Genomic DNA, 11,505 nt, shown 5'->3' with positions numbered 1-11,505 from the left:
GTCCAACCTAAATCTGCCCTGCTCCAATTTCAAACCATTGCCTCTCATCCTCCACAGCCTTCCTGTAGATCCTCTTTCAGATATTGAAATGCAGTTCTAAGGTCTTCCTGGAGCCTTCTCTTCTCCAGGCTGAACATCCAAGCTCTATCCCAGCCTGTCCCCACAGTGAAGCTACTCCAACCCTCTGATCATCTTTGTGCCTTCTTCTGGGCCTGCATCCAGCAGGTGGGACCTATGCTGGCTTCAAGCCTGGCAAGCAACTCTGAGAGTCCCCATCCCTGCACAGCACAGGTTCCTGAAATGGGGCAGAATTATGCATGCTGGTTGCTTGCTGGAATTAGCTGCTTATGTTGATATTAACATGCAAATAAAGCACCCTCCCATAACACAGAGAGATGGAAATGCCTGCTCACTCAGCTCACTTTTATGGTGTAATTGATTTGTGCAGGGTGTGTGTGGTGCTGGCTCTGATTGCCTTCCCCACGCTGCAGAAATCCACAGCAATCACCCTGATAACAAACCATTTAACCACATTCAATTAAATTACTGCTAATTCTGAAATAGCCCAATATTGCACATGGGTTAGCTTCATTTTTATGCAAATTCTACCCCTGATTTAGCAAAGCCTTAATTGTTTAACAGCAGATTAGGCTAAATTATTTCGATTGAATTTTACGGGGATTTTTACTTCTGCCTTCAAGGAACCCATCCACAAAGATCTTATACATAGATTGATGAGGTGGTTTGGGTTGGAGGGGACCTTAAAGATCATCTAGTTCCAAACACCTTGCCATGGGCAGGGACACCTCTCACTAAACCAGTTTGCTCAAGGCCTTGTCCAATCTGACCTTGAACCCCTCCAGGGAGGTGGCAAACATGACCTCCCATAGCAACCTGTTCCAGTGTCTCATCACCCTCACTGTAAGGAACTTCTTCCTCATCTCCAGTCTAAATGTTCCCTCTTCCAGCTCAAAGCCATTGTCCCTCATCTTGTCAATGCAAGCCCTTGTGAAAATTCCCTCCCCAGCTCTCCTGTGGCCCCTTTGGGTACTGGAAGGCTTCTCTAAAGCCTTTCTGCAGCCTTCTCCAGCCCCATCTCCTTCAGCCTGCCCATGTAGATCAGCCCTCTGATCATCTTTGTAGCCTCCTCTGGACCCTCTCCAACAGTTCCATGTCACTTTTATGCTGGGGACACCAGAATTGAATGCAGTGTTCCAGTGAGGTCTCAACAGAGCAGAGCAGGGGGGCAGAATTCCCTCCTCGTCCTCCCTGCTTTGAATATAGCCCAGCACACAGCTGCCTTCTGGGCTGCCAGTGACCACTGCTGGCTCATGGTGAGTTTGTCAACTGACACCCCAAATCCTTCTCCTCTAGGCTTCTCTCAAGCCATTCCTCACCCATCTGGGTTTGTGCTTGGGATTGCCCTGACCCACCTGTAGGACTGTCAGGCAGTTAGGGGAGTTCTTGTGCTGAATCATTCAGCAGCATTTACAGAACCAATTCAAAGCTGAGGGCCAAATCCTGCTCAGAGCTGCAGCCCTCCCAGAGCAGAGGGAGAGAGGAGCTGCATCAGGAATCCCCCCAGTTCAGATGAGCAATACCACAAGGACTACATGATTTTGAAGGTCCCTTCCTACCCAAATCATTTGATGGTTCTGTGAATAGTCATGGAAGGCAGCTGGCACTAGGTGTGACCTGAGGAGAGCAGGAGGGAGCAGGATACTGCCAGGAAGGCTAAGGGAGGTTTCTACAGCTCATGGTGGAGGTGTGCGGAGGTGCAGGAGGTTTGGGTGCTGTTGGACTGAGGCAAGTTGTGCTGTTTGAGGTTTGTTTCCTTTAAACATTAATGTTTCTGTTTTAAAGACTTGTTTAGATAGCAGAACAAAGTTATTTTTAGCTCCATTTAGGAGCATGTTGTTGAGCCACTCCAGCTTCCCAGATCCATTAAGGAGCTTTCTCGGGAGGCCGTTGCCTCTCAGTGCTCCCTGAAGATGTTCCTGAGAGCCTCTGGTAGCTCATAAAGCTCTGGAAATGAGATGAGGAGGCTGTGATTCATGGCTGCTATCTTAAATGCATCCAAAAGTGATTAGTGGTGACGGCTAATTGGGATAGATTTCAGCAAAGAGCTTCAGGAACCTTTCCTGAACTTAGGGCTGAAGGATCTGTGCAATCTCAGGTCCTAAAGATCCTTCTGATTTATCCAATGTGCAGAGTAACTCTTGAGCTTGCTGGCTGCAAGCAGCTGGATGAGGGGAAAGTGCTGGGAGGAATATGTAAACAGTGTTTTGAAGGAGGGGAGGGGAGGGAAGGCAAAGGGGGGGGAGAGGAAGGAAGGAAGGAGAGGGAGGGAAGGAAGGGAGGGAAGAAGAGAAGGGAGGGAGGGAAGGAAGGGAAGGGAGGGAGGGAAGGAAGGAACAGTTTTGAAAAGGAAGGAAGAAAGGAAGGAAGGGAGGGAGGGAGAGAGGGAGGGAAGGGAAGGAAGGAACAGTTTTGAAAAGGAAGGGAGAAAGGAAGGGAAGGGAGGGAGGGAAGGAAGGAATAGTTTTGAAAAGGAAGGAGGGAAGAAAGGGAGGGAGGGAGGGAGGGAGGGAGGGAAGGAAGGAAGGAAGGAAGGAAGGAAGGGAAGGAAGGAACAGCTTTGAAGTCTGGCAGATGAAGTCATGCTAAGCTGGGAGGTTGGTCTAGATGATCTCCCAGGAGGTGTTCAGGGAATGTGTGGACATGGCACCTGGGGATGTGGTTTAATAGCCAGGATGGTTTAGGTTGAAGGCTGGACTTGATGATCCTAAAGTCTCTGTCCCAGGTTGAGAACTATGGGGTTAAAAAAGCCTTCTGAGGACTAGAAGATTGCTATTCAATCCCATAGTTCTGCTACCCCTTATGAACCCAGGGCAAGGCCAGCTCGTTCTGCTTTCCTGCTGCTCCTGCCCTGTGCCGCTTTGTGCCACAAACACATAAGCAGGAGGCCTGTGGATGGTGGAGGCACTGGAGGGGGGGGGGGGGGGAAGGATTGGAGCACAGGGGGTCATAGATTTAGTTTTGGGCAGGGGGAAAATTCAGCGTGACTACTGTGTCTGCTTCTGTAATTTCCTCTCTGTACCTCTCTCCAAATACAATTCTGTGTTTTCTTCCCTCAGTTCCATTCCTGTCATCTCTCTCTGAAAACCATGACAGGCTCTTTCACCCAAAAGCAGGTGTATCATGTCTGGAGGTCCCTTCCACCCCTTCCCATTCTGTGCTTCTGTGCTAATAGCTCAACACTTCCAAAGACAACGAAGCTAAGAGGTGGTTATTTTTCCCTCAAGGAAGCAAGACCCAGTTGGGTTTGTTTTAGCTTTGCACACAAGATGCAGGAATGTGTAGGGCTTGTTAAAGGAGGCAAATGACTCATTGGGAGGATTTACTTGAGTAATTGCTGAGAGGAGACCTCAGCCCAATGCTTCGTTAATCAGAAGGTGCCATGGACTGTATCTGGATAGCTTTAAGGGTCTCCTGTAACCTTTAGAGGTTAGTCCAGTTCTAATTGCTGCTTAATTTCATTATCCATCATCGTGGTCGTTGAGCTGTGGTGGTGATGTGTAGCTGGAGCTGCATCCAGCCCTGAGTGCTCTGTGCTCCATTTGCCTGCTGCCACCCATAAATCCACCCAATAAACCCCTGCTGACCTCTGCCTGTTGCTTGCCAAAGACTGAGTGATGGGAGGTGATGGGGACTGTTGTATTTCAGCTGCTTCTTTCCCAGGAGAGCTGTGATTGCCCCTTTGGAAACATCTTCTGTGCTTTGGAAACCTCTTCTGAGCTTCTTGCTTTGTGCTTTGTAGTTTTGATGCTTTTCTGGGCAGTATCTCAGAGGGGACAAGACCATCTGGGTCTTGGATTATGAGCAGCCTCCTCCAGCTGGGAAAGGCTGAGGAGTCAGCAGATAACAACACTGGGTTTCATGGGGCTGCTCCTTGCTCTCAGCAGGGAGGTTTGGTGGGAACGGTTGCACAGCTGGAGGTTAACATTAATTTCACAGTCTGCCCAGCCTGGTGATGGAGACAGAGACAAGTTATGAGATCTCCACGGGAGACTGGGTGAAGTGCAGGTGCTGAATACCTGCAGCAGGTGATGGCTCACAGGAGTCCTATCACAGAGGGTTGTAAATAGCTTTTGGAAGCTTATATATTTTTGCAACAAGGTGTGTGTGTGGGGTGCCTCTTCTCCTTGGTGACAAGGGGATAGAACAAGAGGAAATGGCCTTGAGTGGTACCAGGGGAGGTTTAGGTTGGAGACTGGAAGAAACTTTTTCACTGAAAGGGTTCTCAAAGTCTGGAAAAAGCTGCCCAGGGTGGTGATGGAGTCACCATCACTGGAGGTGTTCAGGCAATGAGTAGATTGGCACTCTGGGACATGGTCTAGTTAGTGGTCACAGAGATGTTGGGTTGAAGGTTGGGCTCAATCTTGGAGCTCTTTTCCAATCTTAATGATTTTGTGGTGATGGTGCTGGGAGATGAGAGCTCTGTTCAGGGTGGCTGTAGCTTGTGTGTGCCCAGCATACATTTATTGGAGCTGGGGACCTGAGCACGGGTGACACTGGGAGGCTCCAGGGGCTTGGCCCCTGGGGATGGGTGTTGAGAGAATTTCCTTTTGCAGAGAAGTGTGGCTGCACAGGAAAAATTGGGACACACCTTGTGCTGCCAGTGGTATGATCACAAAGAATCAGTGAAGAACCCCAACTGCCTGTAGGATGCCAGTGGTGCCACCAGAATGAAAAGAAAGTGCAGGGACAAGTGGCTCAGAGCTTGTGGACATTTCACTCTTATCACAAAGACAGCACTGAGTGAAATGCATTTATTCATGTAGGCTTGGGCACCAGCAGTGGAGTGTGGCTGAGGAAAGGCCACCAAGGGAAGAAATTCCAATGTATGCAAATAGAAGCTACCTCAGGAGGAGTTCCTGAAAGCTCCCTTCTTAAAATAGATGTGAAAATATGGCAGTGGTTTGCAACTGGGCAAAGCTTCCCCGGCAGGCTTGGCATTATCAGCTGCACCTGAGCAAAGCTGGCATTCTTCAGATTAAGAACTGGCTGCCAATGGCTCCATGTCCAAGTGGAGGCCAGTGACAAGCAGAGTCCTTTGGGGATCAGTCCTGGGACCAGTCTTGTTCAACATCTTTGTCAGTGCCATGGACAGAGGCATTGAGTGCAGCCTCAGCAAGTTTGCTGATGACACCAAGCTGTGTGGTGCAGCAGACAGGCTGGAGGGCAGGGATCCATCCAGAGGAACCTGGACAGGCTGGAGAGGTGGGCACAAGCCAAGCTCAGGAGGTTCAACAAGACCAAGTGCAGTGTCCTGCATTTGGGTCTAGGCAATCCCAAGCACAAACGCAGGCTGGGCAGTGACTGGCTGGACAGTAGCCCTGAGGAGAGGGACTTAGGGGTGCTGCTGGATGAGAAGCTCAACATGAGCCAGCAGTGTGCACTTGCAGCCCAAAAAGCCACAAGAGCCTGGGCTGCATCAGGAGAAGTGTGGCCAGCAGGTCGAGGGAGGTGATTCTCCTCCTCTACTCCACTCTGGTGAGATCCCAAGTGCAGTACTGTGCCCAGTTCTGGAGCCCCCATTACAAGAGGGATGTGGACATGATGGAGTATGTCCAGTGAAGGGCCACTGGGTTGATCAGAGGGCTGGAACAGCTCTGCTATGAGGACAGACTGAAAGAGTTGGGGCTGTTCAGTCTGGAGAAGAGGAGGCTCCAAGGTGACCTTCTTGTGGCCTTCCAGTATCTGAAGGGAGCTACAAAAAAGCTGGGGAGGGACTTTTCAGGATATCAGGGAGTGACAGGACTAGGGGGAATGGAGCAAAGCTGGAGGTGAGTAGGTTCAGGGTGTCCCTGCCCATGGCAGAGGAGTTGGAACTGGATGATCCTTGTAGTCCTTTCCAACCCTGACTGATTCTATGATTCTGCAAAGGTAATTAACAAGTAAGATGTCAGCACAAAAAGAAATGGGGCTTGGAGAACGTGATGGATGCAGAAATAAATGTGGATTTTTGTGCTGCTGTTCTTTATCTGCTTGAGAAGCTGTGGAAAGCTGCTGGCTTCCAGGCTCATCTCTAATACTAGTCCAGAATATCTGAGCTAAGTGGTGAGGGCCAAAGATGTCCTCAGAAAGAAAGGAGCTTGTGAAGCAGACTGGGAGAGTGGCTCAGCTTTTGCTCTGAGAATGAGTAAAAAAGTTCTTGGTTTTGCTGAGCTTTTTGTTTCAATCTTCTTTTTGTTTTTCCTTTGTGAGTTTTTTTTTTGGGGGGGGGGGGAATTTTTGTTGGGGTTTTTTTTTTTTTTTTTTTGAAAGCACTAATTGGAAAATTAAGAACATTCAACTCCCACACACCAATTTGTCATGTTCTGCTTTGCCAGAGCAGTTGAAATCAAGGATTTCATCATCTCGCTGTGCTGCGCAGTTGGTTTGAAGCACAGACATCTGCCTCTGGCAGAAATGTGCTATGTGGTAAAATCCACAGCTGTAAATCAAGGACACCCAGCAAAGCAGCAGCAGGCACTTGTGTACACAGAAATACAGCTGCCTGGGCTTCTGCTGCAACAAGGTGATGTGCTTAGAAGGATGGAGGTCATCTGCTCTGGTAAGACCTCACCTGGAGTGCTGGGGCCATCTATGTGATCCCCAGCACAGGATGCGTGGTGGATGTGCTGGAGTGAGTACAGAGAGGCCACAAAGATGATCAGAGGGCTGGGGAACCTCTGCCATGAGGACAGGCTGGGGGAGTTGGAGCTGTTCAGGATAGAGAACAGAAAGTCCAAAGAGACCTTAGAGCTGCATTTCCATGTCTGGAGGGGACCTACAGGAAGGCTGGGAGGGGGAGGACTGTTCAGAAGGGCCTGTGGTGATAGGATGAGGGGCAGTGGCACTTGGTGCCATGGTCTAGCCTTGAGCTCTGTGGTAAAGGGTTGGACTTGATGATCTGTGAGGTCTCTTCCAACCCTGATGATACTGTGATACTGTGACAGTGGAGCAAGGCAGATTTTGGTTGGACTTTAAGAGGAAGCTCTTCACAGTGAGGGTGGTGAAACAGTGGAACAGGTTGCCCAGGGATGTGGTTGAGGTCCTGTTTCTGAAGACATTCAAGATAAGATTTGATGTGGCCTTGGGCAGCCTGCTCTAGTTGGAAGTATCCCTGCTGACTGCCCTGGGGGTTGGACAAGATGACCTTTGAGGTTCCCTTCAAGCCCAACATGCTTTGTCATTCTGTGGATGTTATTGCACTGAATTTACTGGAAGCAATAAAACTTTCTCTCTACATAGCCTTGCTGAGGCCACATCTGGAGTTTGGTGCCAAGTTTTGGATTCCCCAGTTCAAGAGGGACAGGGATCTACTGGATAGAGTCCAATGGGGGTTAGAAGAAGGCTGAAGGGACTGGAATAATTGTCTGATGAGGAAAGGCTGAGAGCCCTGAGGCTGCTGGGCCTGGAGAAAAGCAGCCTGAGAGGCTGCCTATAAATATCTGAAGGCAGGGTGTCAAGAAGGAGCCAGATTCTTGTCAGCAGTGCCCAGTGACAGGACAAAGGGCAGTGGGCACAAACTGGACTCCAAGAGGCTCCATATGAACAGAAGGAGAAAATTCTTTGTTGTGAGGGTGCTGGAGCCCTGGAGCAGGCTGCCCAGAGAGGTTGTGGAGTCTCCTTTTCTGGAGACCTTCCAGACCCACCTGGCCATTGTGAGCCTGGGCAAGCTGCTGTGGGTTGGAGGAAGGTTGGACTGGATGATCTCCAGAGGTTCCTTCCAACTCCACCATTCTATGAACCCACAAATGTGCCTTTGACTGCAGAAAGTAGCCAGGTTAAGTAAACATCATTTCCCCCCACCTCCACTGCCTCTATTTTCCCTTTCAAGCAGAAGTTTCAATTTACCAACACCAACGTTGGTCTTTTTCAGAGATTTCCTCCCCCCTTTCTCTAACTGAGCATCGCTTTGCTCTTCACATCTGGCACAAAGTGTTCCATCTAACCCTCAGAGCCTGGAAATCTTCTGGAGGCGTGAAGGTCATTAATTTTAATTAAATGGAACTTTTCTTTTTCTACACTTGCTAGAAGATGAGGATTAGTCTCAATGAGTTTCATTAAATAAACAGAGCAAATTAGAATTTATAATACAACTCTGAGCAGAGCCGAAATCAGCTCAATCAAGTGGCAGTTAGCTAGGGCCAGCCTTGGTGTGCTGAAGCTCGAGGTGCTTTGTGAAGGTCTGCAGGACCTCTTAGTGAGGGAGAAGAACAGGCAGGATCTGCTGATGACTTTGGCAACTGGGTTGGGACGAGATGGGCTTTGCTGTATCCTGGAGAAACGTTATCACTGCAAGGAGCTAAGCTGCTCTTTGCTACTACTCCTTGCATGGACACAGTGGTGGCTAGAAGAACCAGTCCTGGGGATGGGAGAAACCAGGTCAGAGTGGGAAGTCCTGAAAACCTTCTGAAGGAAATGGTCTACACAGACACAGGCTGAAGGGCAGGTCTTGCTGTACTCAATTTTGGTATCTTTTTGAAGCATCAGCCCCAAGTTTGATTCCAGCTGAGTGAAACTCTCCTTCTGGTGCACACACTTGCTCCAGCCTGGGCTGAAGGTGGTCCTGAGGACATGCTTGGTGCCCTGCACTTGGTCATGGTCATGTTCTGAAATGCACTGGGTTTCATTAGAAAAGTGATGGACAGCAGGACACTGCTAGAACATGAACTCGTTAGCTTTGGTAATGCTGCTTCAGTGTGAAGTTTACCCAGCCAGATCCTGGGGGTGACAGTGAGGTGACCTGCAGCTGGTTTGCACTCAGCATGTTTTAGGAGTTGACAGCTCCTGAAGACCCTGACTGCTGGTTTCCTGACCTGATTCCTAGCACAAGACAGGTTTTGTCTCTGCTGCAAATATTCAGCACAGATTTTCTTCCATCCATGTGCAAGTGTGCTCTCATCCCAGGCATGTTCAGGTCTTGCTAGTGAGGTGAGGAGAGGACTGACAACACCTGGGCTCTTATAGCTAAAGGGGGAGGCTCGGTGCTTTACCCACCTCCCATGTCCGTGGGGCTGTGTACAGCGTGCAGACAGACTCAGGTGTCTGAAGCCTGCAGGAAACTGGTGTCTGACTGTCCTGACGGTACTTAAAGCTCTTTCTTTGAACACCCACCACCACCAAGCCTTCTCTGTCCCCTCCCAGACTGTCCCTGCTCAGGGCAAGCAGAGGCTGGGCTGGTGCTGTGTGATTCAGATGCTCCCTTTCCCACAGGCACTGAGCAGCTGCACTGCATAGTTCTCGGTGTGGTTCGAGTTGTTCCTCTCCAGACTCACACTCAATTTAAGCTAAAGGGTCTTACCTCTCCTCCCGTTGTTCTGCATGGTTTCCATCACTCCACCACTCCCTGGTTTCTCTGCCTAATGGATTCTCTTGCACATCTTTTGTCTGCTGAGGTTTTTGATGGCTGTGAAAAATCAAAGCATTTAAACATCTGAGTCCGGATGAGCACTACAGAAGCTACTCTTCCAGTAAAGGCTGCGTCTCAGTTGCCAACTATCCTTTTACCTCCCACTGGCAGAGGGGAGCTTCTCTAAGTATTTCTTTTTCCACTTTGTGTCTGGCATATTTGGTTGCTGTGATTAATAAAATCTTGGACTGTACCCAAATTCTGCCCCTCTGGGAATTCTTAAGTATCCTTCCTGGGAAAAGGTCTGGCAGCACTGAAATGGTTGCTCTGGCAGGTGGCTGTGAGGACAGGTAGCAAACATTTTGTCAGCATGGAAAGATCATATAGAATCCCAGCATGGCAGGGTTGGAAGGCACCTCTGGAGACCATCCAGTCCAACCACCTTGCCAAAGCAGGGGCATTCACAGCAGCCTGCCCAGGATCTCACTGGCCAAGTGGCTCTGGAAGCTCTCCAGAGAAGGAGACTCCACAACCCCTCTGGACAGCCTGTTCACCCTGGCAGTCAGGAAGTTTCTCCTCGCATTCAGGTGAAACCTCTGTTCTAGTTTGTATCCATTGCTCCTTGTCTTGTTGCTGTGACCCAGCAAAGAGACACTTGACACCCACCCCTCAGGTATTCATAGACTGATCAGAGCCCTTCTCAATACCTCAGACTAAACAACCCCAGGTGTCTCAGCCTCTCTTCATAGGGAGATGCTCAAGTCCCCCCAGTCATCCTCTTGGCTCTCTGTTGAACTCTCTCCAGCAGGTCTCTGCCTCTCTCAAACTGGGGAGCCCAAAACACAGCATTCCAGGTGTGGTCTCACCAGGGCAGAATACAGGGGGAGAAGAACCTTCCTTGACCTACTGGCCACACTTCTCCTGATGTCCAGCATGCCATTGCTGACACATGCAGAACTTGTGGAAAGACCTCATGCTTTGTGTATAGATACATTTATAATTCACATTTGTTTTTCTTTTCCATTTTTATTTCTTAGTTTTCCTCTTTATCTCCTCATTTTTTCCTCTTTGGTGTGACTCACTCTTCTCCAGCCAACAGAGTGAGCTGGTGAAGATGTCTGGCTAGCACTAAGCAGAAATGACAAAGGGTTGCTCATGAAAAGGCTGGCTTCAGTGCATACACTACACTCCAATCTGCCTTTTTTATCTCCCTTCTCCCACATCTCTCCTTTCCTTTCTTCTCCTATTTTCCTCCATCTTCCTCCTTTTCCTCCTATCTTCTTCCTTGCTTCTCCATTTCCTTGCTTTTCTCCCATCTTCCTCTTTTCATCTCCATCCAGCCACCTCCCTCCCTCCCTCCCTCCCTCCCTCCCTTGAGCAGCATCTCCCCTTTCTTACCATACCTGTCCCTTTCCCACCCTGCACTGCCTTTTTCTATTCTCCCCCCAAACTCAGAGCACCTGAGTGCTGTTGGAGTCTCCTCCCACCCCAGGTGTGACCACTTTGCTCTCCCCGCCTGCTGCCCTATTTAACTGGCCCCAGGAGAGGCAGAGGCCCCAAGTTTGCCCAACTGGGCAGAGGGATCCTCCTCCTGGTGTCACTGGTGAGTCCCTATGGTGTGCACTGGGTGAATGGGAGTGGAATCCAAAGGCCGGGGGGCCTGGTGGCCCCCCGGCTCGTTAGGGTAGAACCTTGATTATTGCTCTCAAAGCATCCACAGGTGTTGGCTGGGCCTGCCTTACTTAGCCTGAGCTCCTTTCTGTTTAGCTGCTTTCTGCTCACTTGTAGAGCATTTCTTGGAGATGATACTGATTTCAGAGCATCTGCAGTTACAAACTTGCTGCTGTGCACCCTGAGGTGCCAGACATTTGAGATTTCAGGTCATGGAATCCACCAGCTTGGAAGGCACCTCTAAGATCATCCAGTCCAACCTAGCACCTGGTCCTGTCCAGTCAGCTAGATGGTTTGGCCTGGAACCCCTGGGACCACCAACGTGTGAGTGAGATGGTTCAGCTGGGAGGGAAGAGAACTAGTTCCTTGAAAAGGAAGAGACTTCTAGACAATGTGGTTGGGAATCAGCAGGTTTGGGAACTAGAAGACTG

The 11,505-nt window shown here is 49.6% G+C and overlaps 1 long non-coding RNA gene across 1 annotated transcript; it reads right to left on the bottom strand.

Moving 5' to 3' along the window:
• Nucleotides 1–8,100: 8,100 nt before the first annotated feature.
• On the bottom strand, nt 8,101–10,742 carry LOC135184992 (uncharacterized). The gene is made up of 3 exons (XR_010306313.1): nt 10,111–10,742; nt 9,356–9,460; nt 8,101–8,416 (listed from the first exon to the last, which is right to left on the bottom strand). It is a non-coding gene; the product is annotated as an uncharacterized LOC135184992 (long non-coding RNA).
• Nucleotides 10,743–11,505: the final 763 nt, after the last annotated feature.

The sequence above is a fragment of the Pogoniulus pusillus genome, chromosome 22 (assembly GCF_015220805.1).
Source record: "Pogoniulus pusillus isolate bPogPus1 chromosome 22, bPogPus1.pri, whole genome shotgun sequence".
NCBI lineage: Eukaryota > Metazoa > Chordata > Aves > Piciformes > Lybiidae > Pogoniulus > Pogoniulus pusillus.
Note: the sequence above shows the minus strand (reverse complement) of the source record. Positions and strands in the feature narration are given on the sequence as shown.